Source organism: Microtus pennsylvanicus, chromosome 1 (genome assembly GCF_037038515.1).
Source record: "Microtus pennsylvanicus isolate mMicPen1 chromosome 1, mMicPen1.hap1, whole genome shotgun sequence".
NCBI lineage: Eukaryota > Metazoa > Chordata > Mammalia > Rodentia > Cricetidae > Microtus > Microtus pennsylvanicus.
In genome coordinates, this window is record NC_134579.1 from 116,510,612 (window position 1) to 116,525,597 (window position 14,986).

Consider the following 14,986-nt stretch of genomic DNA (forward strand, 5'->3'; position numbering starts at 1 on the left):
CCTGGGTTTGATTCCCAGAGCCTACATAAGTCAGCTGTGGCAGGGGCTCACAATCCCACTGCTGGGGAGGTAGAGGCTGGAGGATCCCTGGGGCTCAGTGACCAGTCAGCCTGGCCTGCTTTGGGAGTTTCTTAAGCAGATTCAAAACAGAACATGATTCTGGAAACTAACATGGAGATTAAACTGTCTTCGGAGTCAGAGAAGGAACGGGATGGTACAGGACCGCACGCCCTTCCCACGTATGAGTAAGACAATCTTCTATAGCTGGACATTCAGGCTGTTTCCAGTTTGCTGTTGTTACGAGTGATGCGATCTTTCTCAGATGGGCATCTGTTTATGTCCTTGGGTTAAATTCCCGGGCAGGTTCTAAGGGTCACGTGCAGGTATACGTAACTGTTAAGGTTCTGACCACAGTCCTCCACTGCCTTTGGAGAGGCTGCACCAAGGTGCCTTGCCAGGCCCAGGTCAATGCATTCGCCTGCTTAGCCATCTCACCCTCTCACCAAGCCCTCCTCACTTGGCCAAGTGGGGATCTTGGTACAAGTTCAGCTCGTCTCTGCCTTTCCCAAGCTTGCTGCTTATCTGTCGTGTTGCACCAAGATTACATAACTGGTGTTGAGGAAGCTCCTGGGAGGGGAGATGCTCCCCAGATGTGCAGGGAATGCTGGTGTAGGGAGAGAGAAGCGCTCAGGGCAGCAAGGGGCTGGTCACGAGGCTTCCCTACTCCCTGCCCTGCTTCTCTGGTCTCTGAGGATGTAACCTTATTCATTATCTTCCTTCCTAACTCAACAGAAATAAGCCTCCCACAGCTCTCTGTGGGCTCGCTCACACTGCACTGTGATTTGGGAACTTTGCTTCTCTTCTGAGGCCTGCGGCTTAGACAATGGGGCCTCAGTCTTCCATATCTGTGGTTTCTGCATTAAGATAGCAGTTTTGAAAATTGGAGCTTGAAAGATGGCTCAGTGAGTAAGGTGTTTGCTGTACAAGCTAAAGGACTCAAGTTCAGATCCCCAGGACCCATATAAAAGCTGGGTATGACACTGAAACATGTCTGTCACCCCAGTGCCATGGAGGAAGAAGCAGTGGATCCCAGGGACTTGCTGGCCAGCTGGTTTTGCTGAAATGGCTCCAGGTACAGTGAGAGATATTGTCTCAAAAAAAAAAATACAGGGAGAGTGGCTGAGGAAGATACAAAGTTGATCTCTGGCCTCTACCGAGGCATGCACAGGCACGCACACACACATACACACTCATACTCTCTCACACACTTATATATATTCATATAAACCTATGCACACTAAATAACTATAATAAAGAAACATGTAGCCTGGTGGTGGTAGTGCACGCCTTTAATCCCAGCATTCAGAAGGCAGAGGCAGGCGGATCTCTGTTAGTTCGAAGCCAGCCTGGTCTACAAGAGCTAGTTCCAGGACAGGCTACAAAGCTACAGAGAAACCCTGTCTCGAAAAACCAAAAAAAAAAAAAAAAAAAAAAAAAAAGAAACATGTAGATACAGTAAAGGTGGGGAAGAAGGTCAGAGAAATGGCTGAGCAGTTAAGAGCATGGCTGTTCTTTCAGAGAACTTGGGTTCAATTCCTTGCATCTGGTGGTTCATAACCACCCCCCATAACTCCAGTCCCAGGGGATCCCTTGCCCCCTTCTGACCTCCGCAGGCACCAGGCATGCACATTCAGGCAGGCAGAACATCCACACACATAATAAAATAAATACATCCCTTTTTTTAGAGCTGGGGGAGAAATTGGAATTTTCCAACAAATGTCAGCCCATCCATTCTCCATGCCTCGGTAGGCGTGGGGACATCTGAGCTCATCTCTCGAGTTGCTGGCCTTCTGTGCTCTCCTTGCTTTCTGCTTGTTCATGCCATCCAACCCACCTCCATTCTTACTTCATGCAAGGGACCCAGTCCCTCTCCTGCCTCACCGTCTGCCTTGACGACTCAGCCCAGAGCCTCTTGCATTGCTCCAAGATAGCAAGCAGCATCTTTAAGACTTGGGGCTCCTGCCAGTGCCCCCCTCCACCCCTGATAGATCCCAGCTCTGGTTGGGGCTCTGTGGAGGGGCTCGGCGAGGTGCAGTACAAGCTTTGGTGGCCATAATTGGTTATTGACAAGTCGCCAAGAGAAAGGAAAGGACAACAGGGGCTTCCTTCGTCCTCCTAGTGTAGATTGTCCTTCTGACTTCACAGGCTTAAGTTGGGGGAGGTTCAGTCACTACATGAGGGGTCAAGCGGTAAGAAAAACCCAGCACACCTTAGAGGTTGATTCCAAGGCAAGCAACTGCCGAGATACTGGAGATAAAAGGAACTGTGACCTGGTGTGTGACATACAACAAGAAGCTACTGTAGAGTCCTGCCAACCGAGTATAGCACAGCTCTCTGTGACCTTTACCAGAGCCATTCAGCTCTTATGTGGGATTTGAAACTTTGTAACTTTGCTCTGAAACTTGGCCATCTGACTATCTGATTATTCTTACACTGTCTGCTACTGATGCCTGCCTTTTCCTACCTGCTGTTGATTTGGTGCCACCTACTTAGCTACAGTCCTCAGGGATGAAAGAGGTACACAGTAGGTGCTTAATGACAGCTGCTGTTTGCTATTTGGTGAAGAAGGCCCTCGTTCACAGTGGTTAGCTCAGATGAACATCCCCCGGCATAATGGAGGCAGGCAGGGGAGGTGGTCTACTCCCCATTCTTGGGTGAGAAACTGAGGCTTAGAGTATGTTTGCCACGGGGCCAAGGTCAAACCACCAGCAGGAAGATGAACCAAGAATTGAATCGCCACTTCCAAGTCCCCAGGGGTGCGCGGCGCCTTGCCTGATAACTCCAAACTTGGCTGATTAATAAGTAATACTGGCTCATCTGTCTCCCTGAACCCTGCTGCAGCGCCTCTGTAATTACCTGTCTGGGGGTGCAATGAGCTCCCAGGACAAACCCCTTTGACTGGTGAGAAGAACTGTCTGGTCATACAGGCTGAACCCAGGGGTCCCTGCGGCCCACCTGCCCTTCTTTCACCCCCCTCTCCCCCATGCATCTCTTCCCCTCTTCTGTACTGGCTTCTCTCTGCTTCTTTTTCTTGTTCTGTCTCTGATCCTCAGAAAGGAGCTTGTGGTTGGTGCTTTGTTTCCTCCCTGTCCTGCTGAAAGTGTCTCCCTGGAGTGGGGAGGCTGTGGTGAGGGGTGCACACAGCTTGCGTGGGGTGGGGGGCTTCCTGGTGTAGGGTCTCTTGCCTGCACATCCCCAGGCACCGAGGCTGTATCCTTCAGGACAGTTTGAAGTGATCGGATCAGCGGGTAAAAAGCTTGGTGCACAAGCGTGAGGACCTGAGTTCAGATCCCCAGCACCCACACGTCTGTAACCATATCACGTGAAGGGAGGAGACAAGAGGCTCACAGCTTGCTTCCTAGTTTCACCTCCACTGCTGTGTTAAAACACTCTGATCAAAGTGATTTGAAAGGGGAGAGGCTGAGTAGCTGGAGACCGGCTGAGCCATCTCCCCAGCTCCCCTCACCCTCAAGAAGCTGGAAAGGCAAAACACCTTCAGTCCTCCGGGGAAGTGCAGCCCAGTGGGTATCTTCACGGAAAGACCCCTGACCCCCGACCTGCAAGCTCTCACAGCTGTGGCGGTTTTTTAAACCACTAATCACGTGATCTTTTCTCACAGCAGACACAAGCAACCAATACAGCCATAGTACTGGAGGCCTGACCTGGTCCCAGGAGTTAACATTGAGTGTCCTCCTGATTGAAGGGCACGCTGATCCGATCACTTCAAACTGTCCTGAAGGATACAGCCTGGGTGCCTGGGGATGTGCAGGCAAGAGACTCTACACCAAGAAGCTCCCCACCCCCCCAGTTGTGTGTACCCTCAATCTCCCACAAAGGCAGAGAGTGATAGAGCAAGTCACCATCACTGTCCTTTGGCCTCTGGTGCAGAGGAGCTGAAACAAACATGTACATATATACCACACATACACTTACACATTTAGCATGAACCTAGAGTCACCAGAAGAGTTTCCACTGAGTAATTGTTGTTATCGGATTGGCCTGTGGGGCATTTTCTTTATTGTTAATCGATGTAGGAGGGGCCAGCCCTCTGTGGGCGGCGTCATTCTCTGGGCAGGTGGGCTTGGGTTGTCTAAGGAAACTAGCTGAGATGGCCTGCAACTGAGGTGGCTAGCAGCATTCCCAAAGTCTCCGCACCAGTTCCTGCCCTGACTTCCCTCAATGACAGATTGACTGTAAGCTGGAACCAGTCCATTTCTTCTAAGTTGCCATCTTTAAAAAAAAGCATTTATTTTTATGCATGTATGTTAAGTGTCTGCATGTATGTCTGTGTACCATATGTGTGCCTGGTGCCAGAAGAGGCAGTGGATACTTTGAAGCTGGGGTTGCAGACAGTTGTGAGCTTGCATGTGGGTGCTGGGAGCCAAACCCTTGTCCTTTGCCAGAGTAGTGAGCGCTCTTAACTGCTGAGCTGGCTCTCTAGCCTCTTCCCCCTCCAACTGCTTTTGGTCAGAGTGTTTTATCACAGCAGTAGGGATAAAACTGGAAAGCACTTGCACACGCTTGCTTGTGGGCGTGGACATGCACCCCCCACCCCCACACACCAGTATGGAGCCCGGGAAGAGCCTGGGGTGCTAGATAGTTCTCTTGGAGCCATCATGGTCCATCCTGCTGGGAGTGGCTGAGTGTCCTAACCAGCTATGCACCAGAAGAAGAACAGGACAAGACAGCTGGTGGCTGCACCCAGCCCCTCAGGGTGCTCTTTGCAAGCTCTGGCTTGAATGAAGCCTCAGGGAGCAGCCTCAAGGAATCTGGTTTCCAGGCAGTTCCCTACTGCAGTGGCTGCCAGAGCTTCTAGCAGCTGCTGGCTCTGAATGGCTTCTCAGCGCACTTGGGGCAGAAGAGCAGGTTGGATACTGAGCAGGGAGCTGGGAAGGTGGGTGAGAAGACGATGCATATTCCTAGAGGGCCGACATCTAGGAGGGTGCATTGCTGATGTTTAACCATGTTACTTTTAAAATTCTGTGACAGAACCCTGTTTCAGGGAAGCTTGGGCAGGAGCCCAGCATATAGAAGCAGCTAGAAACATCCAGTTAAAACCAGGTTCTTCAGGGTATGTGTGGGGGTTATCAGTCCAGGCCTCCTTTACCTTTGCCTGGGAGGTTTAGAGGTCCTGACAAGAGAGAGGGTGATAAAGACACAGATGTCGACAGACAGATGTCCTCTCATGTCAGCTGCTCCCTGACTCTGTGAGTTTGGGGCTTCATCCCTCCCCTGCCCCCGGTTCCTCATCTGTAGCTGAACAGCTTAAATGACCTCATGTCATTATGAAGACACAAGACAGTAACTGTGGCTGGGTTGGACACACAGTAGGTGTCTTGGCATTTGTATTAGCTGGTTTTGTTTCTTCCCAAAGACAGCACTGACTCTGAGACGGGTCCTCGCAGGATGTAGGCCTCATGGCCAATGAAGCCATACTGGGGTAGAATTCAGGATCTAGGACCTAAGACTCCTGGGAAATATTTGGGTTCTGTTGCATCATATTTTGTCATTCGGTGAGTTTCTTGAATGGCTGTTGAAATGTTTGTTGAGAGCTTACTCTGTGCTGGGCTTGTCTAGGATGAGAACACAGGCTCTGGCATCTAAAGTCTTGCAGTTATGCCTTCCATTCTGCTCGCAAGGTCTTTGACTAAAGAGGTTTTCTCACCTCCTGGGTCCTCAGTTTCTCCATCTGTGAAGTGAGAGGAATGGATTTATTTCGTGTTTAGGAAAATACTCAGTGAGGTCTTGCCCCCAAATTTAAGGGTACCCACAGGACAGATGTCACAGTGCACATGCTTTGGGAACACACCCTGAGTCTGATTCCTGTGAGTGTCACTGTGTAGCCTTGGGCCAGGAGTTGAATTTGTTTATATAATGAGAATGACAGCAGCCTGGGGGAGGGGTGGCACAGAAGACCCCAGAAGTCACATGATGAGCTCCTGGAACGTAGCAGGTTCCTTCTTTCTTTTATTTGTTTTTTTGAGACAGGGTTTCTTTGTGTAGTCTTAACTCTCCTGGAACTCACTCTGTAGACCAGGCTGACCCCCGAACTCAGAGATCTGCCGGCTTCTGCCTCCCAAATGCTGGGATTAAAGGTATACACCACCTTTAATAGCAAGCCATAGCAAGTTCTTAATATTGGACATGACCATAACTATCATAATCAATGTAATCATTGTCACCATCATCACCACCACCACTGTCACTGCCACCACTGTTAACACCATGAGTACCACCACCATCACTACTGCAATCATTGTCAACATTACCATTATCATCAGCACCATCACAGTTATCGTCATCATCACCATGGTGACCACTACCACTGTCAATGTACTGCTGTTATCACCCAGATCACCGCCACTGTCATCAACACCACCATAATGATCGTCTACAGAGCCGAGCTACAAATGGTTCCCTCAGATCCCAACAGTCTGAATCCTACTTCTTAAGGGGAGAATTCAGTGGCAAACGTAGTGACTCACCCTGGGCCATTGATGGGAAACTACATGAGTCTCCAATGGAGAGAAGGACTTCCCTTGCTTTGCTGGGAGGTTCTAAGTGACTCTTGGCTTGTCTGAGTTCTCCCGTTCCTTCTCCAGCACGAGCACTTTCTCACAGTTGGCAGGAATAGAACCCTTGGGAGCTGGGATGCTGGTGCCATGGGAACTCATTCCCATTGTATATACTCCCCCCAGTGATTTATTTCCTGTGTGTAGTGACTTTACCTCAGAAAGCCAGTCTGGTTTGGGGAGATGGGTCTTTGGCAGAGGATCATGTCTGCTCTGGAACTCCCAGAATTCTCAGCTCCATCCCACTCAAACCACATGCTGCAGGTTGGCATGTGCCATCCTGGTTGGCTGTCAACTCCTTTATCTCCATCCAAACATTTGAATCATAGAATGGGTTAGAGATTTTAGAATTGTAGCAGCCCCTAGTATGGGCATTCCTTGCTGTCTTTTTAGCCTCATTCTTCTCGTCGTTAGGAAAATGAAGTAGCCATGCCTTCATTTTCCAAGCACATTAAGTGATGTTCCCAAGGTTTCACAGGGACTGTTTAACCAAATCACTGTCCCCTTAAAGCACCCTTGCTTTCCTAGTCTTCTTCTTCTGGCTGTCTTCTGAGCCTGAGGTGCAGACTTCAGCAACAACGTGAATGATTTTGGAAGCTACAGGGAGACATTTACAGAGACCAGTGAAGGCCAGTGGTTGTTGAGGGGAGAGGGGCTGCGAAGTTACAGTTCACTTGGCAATATTAGCATAAGTGTGCAGTGAGGTGGCCCATATGCAGTCTGACAGACCGGTCCCTGTGCCTCTACTCTGGCCTCCCCCTTCCCCTAGTCATCCAATAACTTCCCGTCTTCTGTCTGGGGTTGGCGGCCGCCCTTCCCCTCTGCTTGCGTCCTGGTGCTGTCCGTGGTGCTGACTGCCAATCCGGATCCTTCTGGGGCGCCCAGCCTCCCCTCCTGGCCTCCCACCTCTCCTCCGGCAAGCAACGCGGCACAATGCATCGCGGTGGGAGGCAGGCTCGGCTCCCCTACGCGGCGGGGAAGCGGCTGCCCCTCCCTCCGGATCACACAGGGTTTTTGCGGTAGTGGTGGCAGCCGGATTGGGCACTGGGGAAGCAATTGATTTGTCTACTGCCCGCAGTCCATAGTTGCCTACGCTGCCCGGAGAGGAGGAGAGAAAAGAGAAGAGGAGAGGAGAGGAGAGGAGAGGAGAGGAGAGGAGAGGAGAGGAGAGGAGAGGAGAGGAGAGAGAGAGAGAGAGAGAGAGAGAGAGAGAGAGAGAGAGAGAGACTTACAAAACCTTCCATCCATGTGGAGTAGTCTGAGCGAATCACTGCCCACCGTCTGCAGACTCCAACTGTACTTAGTTTTCGCCTCTGCTGGGGGTATTTCTTTTTGTCTTGCTTTTGCATGATTTAGGGGCATGTGTGTGTGCTGATGCCTTGATTTTATTTTGGAAAGACCAGGAGAATCAAATGCACAATTTTCTTTCAGGCACGACTGCTGATCTTTCAAGCCAAGTCTCCAGTACTTAACATCTCTCTGCCGGCAGGGAAGGCAAGGAGTTGGCAAGAATTTGACTCACCCATTCTGCTGCAATCCTCTACTGTCCTGGTGAGTGACATTCTTCCTGGTTGTGCAAATGAACTAGGAGACCTCATTACCCTAACTGAGATGTGTGTGCAGGAGCTGGAAGAGAGGGTCGTGGGGAAGGTAGGGCTGTTGAGAAATGGCCATAGTTCTCTGCCTGCATTCTGCAGGGTTTTATCAGTATAGACACACTCTAGAGACAAATGAGATTTTAGCTCAGTGCCCAGGGAGGGGGCAAATGTGTGCTTGCTCAGGCAATGCGAGCGAGAGAGTGGCTTCTGCCCATCTTGCCCTCTTTGCAGCAGAAGCTGGGGAGAGTGATTGGCAGCTCCTGAAGTTAACCCTTCTTGGCTAGTCAGGTACAGGGGGCCTCTGGGTGCTCTGATTTGGTGGGTGGGCACCTTGGCCCTGGTTGGGAGAGAGTCACCTGAGACTGGAAGGTTAACCCTTGCCTGGGAATCCTGGGCCAGTGCTTGCCTAGGGCTGAGCTCAGATGGGGCTGTCTGCCAGGGCCCGCTGAGTAATTGAATTGTGGTGGGTTCTGCAAACTCAGCTGTCCTGAGATGGGAGAGCAGGGATCCATGAAAGCACCACCTTCTATCTTGGCATGAATGACCAAGCAGTCGGCTGCCCGACAAGCTAAGGGTGCTTTTACAGGTGGTGTCACCTGTAAGAGACTGGAAGGAGGTATGTGTGTGGTTGTGACACAGGGACCCTGTCACTGAGCCCATCTCATCATTGAGAAGGAGGACAGGAATTCCATTCCTAGGCCCCCAGTTCCAGGACTAGCTGAACCTCACCCCACACCAGTTTCTTTCTTTGACATCCCAAGAGGGCAGCCCCACACTAACCTTTAGTTAGTGGGAAGCAGAGGCCCCTCACCACTCAATTCCAAAGCTTGTCTTTAATTTTAAAATGCTTTTGCCAGTAATCTGTGATATATGGGAAGAGATTCCACTTTGCTTTCTGCCTTAATTCTTCTACCTTTTTTTTTTTTGAAAAGGAAAGTCTTTATTTTTAGCACTGTGATCTACTCAGAGGCTACTTCAGTCTCTCTATTCACTGGAATTGCTTCAGGAAGTTGGTCTTAGGAGGTAGAAAGAAGACAAGGTTAGCCCCAGGGACTGGCAAGTTGGAAATGTCATGAGGGTCACCCAGCCTCAGGTCCTAGAGGGATCAAAGAGCTCAGGGTCAGGACACAGAAGAGCATAGGTGGCCTGGTGGTTAGTGCCAAGGTCCTGAGTCCTGGCTTCCCATCTGGGTGACCTTGAGGAAACTGCCTCTCCAGGAGGTTGTAAGTATGAATAGAAAGTGAAGAAACTGCAGGCTTGCCCATGGATGATATTTTAAATACTGGACCTTCACATTCTTTGGTCAGATGGACTGTGGCTGGACATTGGAGAATGCACCACTGAGGCCCACTGATGTATTGAGGGTGAACCGTTCAACTGCTGGGCTGTGGGGAGGTTGCAGGGCTTGGAGGATTATCAAGGGAGACCCCAAGGGCCCCAGGAAAGTGTCACAGCTACCATGGAACACTCCCCTAGTCGGCTTCTAGTTCCCAACCCTGCAGTGCAGGACAGCCCCTTGGAACAGTCCAGGCCTGGGATGGCCAGACAGCTTCCCAGCCATCTCCCTGCCCCCTCACCTCCCTGGGGGTGGCCGAGAGCCAGGAGCCTGCCTTCTCCTGTCACACCAGTGGTGCATTGGGGTGCATCAGTGACAGAAACGGGCAGAACCTTCCGGAAAGATTCTTGGAGTCTCAGGGCTTCTCTTCCCCTTCCGGGCCTCAGTTTCCCCAGCTGTGCAATGAGTCAGCTGCTCTGGGTGACAAAGGCTTCATTCAGATCTCCTGATCTTCATGACAGCTGCTGCTGCTGAAGCAGAGGGTAGCCATACTTTTAGGGAGAACTAGTATCTTTCTCTAATCTTAACTTTCAGAGGGGCTCAGAGAGGGCAACACCTTGTCCTTTAATCACACAGCAAGTCGTGGCCTTGCCCTGCTGGGATCTACCTTCATGGGAGAGCAATGCATCCTCTTACCACTATGTCCTAGCAGCCCCCACTTCCCATCCCTACCCTGGTGTATGGGAGGGACACCATCATCAGTCCTCCAAACCTGTACTGGTTTGGGAAACTGAGACCTGGAGGCAGATATGTATAGTTATTGTAGAAGGGGCTTCCACGGGTCCACCAGGGTGGAGGAGTGTAGGTCCCAGCTGCTCCTGCTGCCCTGTTCACTTAGCCACTGTGTCTGTGTTCGGGGTGGGTAGCTGCTGGGGGTGGGTGGTAGTGGCTTGTAGGATGTGGGGTATGTAGGCCATGAGAGTCTTTATTAACCCTTTCCTTTTCTGTATTGCTCACAGACAGAGGCTTTCTGTCACCCTCCCCCTTATCCCCCCAGCCAACATATGGTTCTGTCTTTTTCTTGCAAGGGCCTGGTAGCAAGGTCCTGTAAGCAGACAAGCTGGAGTTTTGAGGTAGTGGGGTTTATTTCTGTTAAAAGCTGTGGCTTAACTTGGATAAAAATAAACCCAGGACCCAGGAGTGGTGGGCTGGAGTCGAAGCATCTAAATTCTTCTGTCGCCACCCAGGATGGGAGAGGCTCATGTGTTTGGAGGAGGAGACGGTGCAGATACAGCCCATCACCCCTGCTGCCTGTCTGCCTGCCAGTCTGGGAACTGCAGTGTGGGTGCTGGGGCTGTGTGACTTCAGGCAGGCCCTTAACCTCTCTGAGCCTCAGTTGTCTCTGTTAGGTGGTTAAGGTAAAGCAGTATTGTGGTTAAGACCACAGGCTCTGGCGATGGATCCCCTGAGCTGAGATCTTGGTTTTGGCACTTACTGTGGGTACAGTTGCATGTCCCTGGGCCTTACTTACCTCATCTGAAGAATGGGGGTGGTGACAGTATTAAGGACAGTTAAGAGTTAATGAATGCCAGGTGCTTAGTTCTGAGGCTGACAAGGAATAAGCATGGGGGTAAATAACCCTGGCTGGGGGGCTGGGGGGGGACTGAGGGGGATGTGTTAAAAGCAACATTGCTCACACTGAGGCAAGCCTGGGTAAAGGGGAGCCTAGAAGGACCCCTGGGTCCAGAACACAGCTGTGAGACCCAGAAGGGAGCAAGACAGACTTGCTGGGGGATCTAAGTCCTCAGTTTCCCCATCTGTAAAGTGGACGCAATGACCTTCTACCAGGCTTGAGACATTCCAAGCAAGTCCCAGGTCATTGTTCAGGGTGTCCATAGGGAGGGTTAGAGAAAATCTACAAGGTTTATGTTTCCCATAGCTCCAGGTGCCCTGGAGATTTTGCTGAGTCATCCCATTTTATAAGCTCAAGGTGTGGACTTTTGCTTTTCTTCCACCTAGGAGTCCTTACCTCGTCTGGTGTTTCTTCCTCAAGGGCTTAAGATGCTGCATGGTAGAGCCCTTAAGGGGGCTAGGCTGTCAAGATGAACCCAGCAGGGTCTCATTATCAACTGACTGAATACAGCTGATGGGTGAGATGTTAATTGATTGACTAATGGATGGGTCAGACTGAGAGCTGCCTTTTAAGTCTAGTCAGAGGCATGTATGCAGTAGGCGATCCAGAGGCATGTATGCAGTAGGCGATCCTCTAGTGTTCACTGATTGTGATGAGTCATTGACAGGGCTGTTGGGATTCTCACCTCAGATCTGTTGCAGGCAGCTCCCTCTTTTGTCTGACACTCACTGCCGTGGATTCCCTTGTTGAGTCCCCATGGTGTACTCATACCCAGGCTGAATACTGGGACAAGGTCTCATTTCCTTTGGGAAATATGTGCTTTTGGGCTGGGGGAGGGCACAGGAGGGGTCTCTGGACACCTTGAATCACAGTGCGCATGGATGGATGAAATTCTGTGCAGAAGTTTAACTCCTTGTCCTAAAGCAGTGACTGATGTCAGAGGCTTCTGGGGTGGGGTGGGCGGAGGGTCGGTACAGCTGTGGTTGTCATCTACACTATAGAAACGAGGTCTATGCCTTCCTACCTGTGAGGCAGGCTTGGGTTTTGCAGCAGAGAAGGACTTGGTATCAATCAGATCTACAGGGGTGGCAGAGGCAGCAGAGAACTGGGCAGGGTGGCAGGTACCAGCCTTCCCTCGCTTGCCCCCGGGAGGCTGAGGACCTGGATTAATAGCTGGTTTGCTATGTGATCCACAAAATCCCCTAGTAACTTGTTATCAGGCGTCTTTTGATTCCCAAACTCTTGAGTGTGGGCACTTGCATGTTCACAGTGCCCAGGGCTCTAAGTGAGGCATTTGGAAGACTACGGAGTCCTTGTGTAGATGACGCTCAGACAGTTCTAGTGCGTAGAGAGACTTGAGCTGCTCCCTGAGGCCAGGCCTCTGCACCAAAGAGGCTGCACAGAACTCACTCTGATTTCTGTCCCCATTCCTGCTAACCTTGGGGGACTCGGGGTTCTAACACGGCACCAGACCATGGTCTGCGATGTCACCCGTTTCCTTGAGGCCGTTGTCCTGCTGTCATTAGCTTTAATGATATAATGCAGCCTGGAATCTCATTGCACTGGAGCCGTGGCCAACTCTGCCTCAGTGAGCCAGCCAGAGAGCAGGAGACCGTGGTTCAGGAAGCTGGGGTGCGCCCACCCCCCACAATTAACCACCAACAGGGGCTCTTCTCATGGCATCAAGCCGTGTCTGGTTTGGGAAGAGAGATGGAAAGAGGAATTTTCTTCCGCTTCAGCTCCTGCCTGATGCTTCCAGCTGTCCTGTTCTTTCCTCTTTTCCCTTCACTGCATCTCCACAGTGACAGGCAGGGACTTGTGAATGAAGCCACTTTCAGCAGCACGCACCTTACATAAGTGGCTTTTCTGTGCCAACAACTGATGGCAGGTGGCGGGCGTTTGGGGGCTGCTTGGAGCAGAGATAGCCTGAAGTCAGTTAGGAGGCAATTCAGGCCAACCATCGGAAGCACCTGTGTGGCTGGCCCTGGCCCTGGCCAGCATCTCCACCTCCCCTCTGCCTGCCTGCCCTCCCTGTGCCACTGTGGTATGCTTTGGAGATTCTGCAATTGTCTGTCTGCTCTGCACCCCATATTTCCTTCCCTGTAAAACTCCCCTTCACCTTCATAGGTTTTATATTCTCCCCATCTTTCTCCTGTCCCTTTCCTTGTCCCTTTCCTCTAGTCCCCCTCTCCTGACCCACTGTCTGTCTCCAGTGAGCAATGGGTTAGGGGAGGTGGTTAGAGGATGAAGGGATCATGGGGCTCAACCAACCAACTTGCCTGGGGTTGTCTATACTGAAATCAGTGCCCAGACCAGTCAGGGACAAGCCGGCTCAGACCAGTAGGGACAAGCCGGACATCTTATCTCCAAGCCACACGTGTCTGGAGCTCATGGAGGCTTTCCAGAGTCTGAGCTCTCAGTGAGTAGCCCTCCTACTAAGGGACCCACGGACTTCTGAAGCCCTGCCCAGCTTTGCAATCCTGCTGCCTAGGCCATCAGAGCACAGTGGCCCATCCAGGGTGTGGGCTGACTTCTCCACCATCCGGACACTCGTCCAGTCACCAGTCACCAGGGGCAACAAGGGCATGATTGCAGATTCAGCTCCAGCTACTGTGTCAGATTCCCCTGCGGGACTCTCAGTTTGAGGATCTGTGAGGCTGGGATGGGGCTCACAGACCCATGTGTCTGATGTGTTCCCACATGGCACTCAGGTGGTTGATGCAGGATCCACATGTAGAAGGTCACTGTCATTTATGGAGTTGCCTCTGTTCCACACCCCCAAGTATGGGTGGTGTCTACCCGGGGTTAAGACCCTTTTTAGGCAGTAGGGACCCCAGCAGCGGGTGAAGTGCAGTACTTGCCCCCTAATGCCCCAGTAGCAGGTCTTTTGTGAAGCAGTGAAAACAAAAGAAAGAGTTGCATATAAAGAATCCAGATAGATTCAGCTCAGTGCTGAGGAGGAGATGGATGGGAGGGGCCAGAGGTGGCAGGAGGACTGCTTTTGAACAGGGAGTCTTGTATACAACCCTAGGAAGAGTGACAGGGAAATGGCTGCTTTGCTGGGCATGGGGATGACTTTAAGCAGGGGAGTCCATGACCCCCACTCATGACACTAGCAGTGATTGCTGCTCTGGTGTCTCAGTGGAGGCAGACAGCGAGAAGTGAGGTAGAAGCAGGGGGACGGAGCAGAGCCAAGCTGGGGCTGGGCCAGGTGGAGGTACTGGAGCAGGTGGTGTGGCCTGAGTAAGCCATGCAGCTGTGTGGACAGGAGGCGCTCAGGGCCCATTCCAGGGACAGGGACTGTCCTTGGCAGACTTCCAGTGCCTGTGATCTTGGGGGCCCTGACTCTGGTGGAGAGGGATCTCATTGAGTACAGGGACTAGTGGGGTGTAGCGAGACCAGCAGAGTGCTGTCTGAGTGAGAGACTGTCTGGGGGTGGCAGGTGCCATTGCATGCACCCCAAGGAATAGTCCCCTTTCTACAGAAGATGCAGTGACTGGGAGCAGCCATGCTCATCAGTCACCAGATGCAGGACAGGGCACCTCAACAGGGGCAGTGAGGCTCCTGGAGGTGGTTAGCTGAAGCCCTGGGAGGCTTGGTGTGTCCCTTCAAGCCACCTTCTCAAAAGTCTGGAGGTGAGGACTCATGGCACAGACCTGGGGACCCCTCAGTTAAGTCTGGGTCTGCTTGTGGCTCCCAGAGTCAGCTAGACCAATTCTCAAGGGAACTAACAACTATGGTCAAAAGCAAAACCAGGGGCCAACCAGGAGGCTGAGACAGATCGGCAGGTTCTGCCTTTAACTTGCCTGTCTGAGGGGACCATTGCTGTTTCCTTCCACCCGACTGT

At 51.6% G+C, this 14,986-nt stretch overlaps 1 protein-coding gene across 1 annotated transcript in view; it reads left to right on the top strand.

Moving 5' to 3' along the window:
• The first annotated feature begins 8,068 nt into the window (after nucleotides 1–8,068).
• Rph3a (rabphilin 3A) overlaps nucleotides 8,069–14,986 on the top strand; it is a 79,164-nt gene continuing 72,246 nt past the window's right edge. Inside the window, exon 1 of the mRNA XM_075980838.1 lies at nucleotides 8,069–8,183. The gene's annotated coding sequence lies outside the window, so the exon portion shown is untranslated. The remainder of the gene's footprint in view (nucleotides 8,184–14,986) is intronic.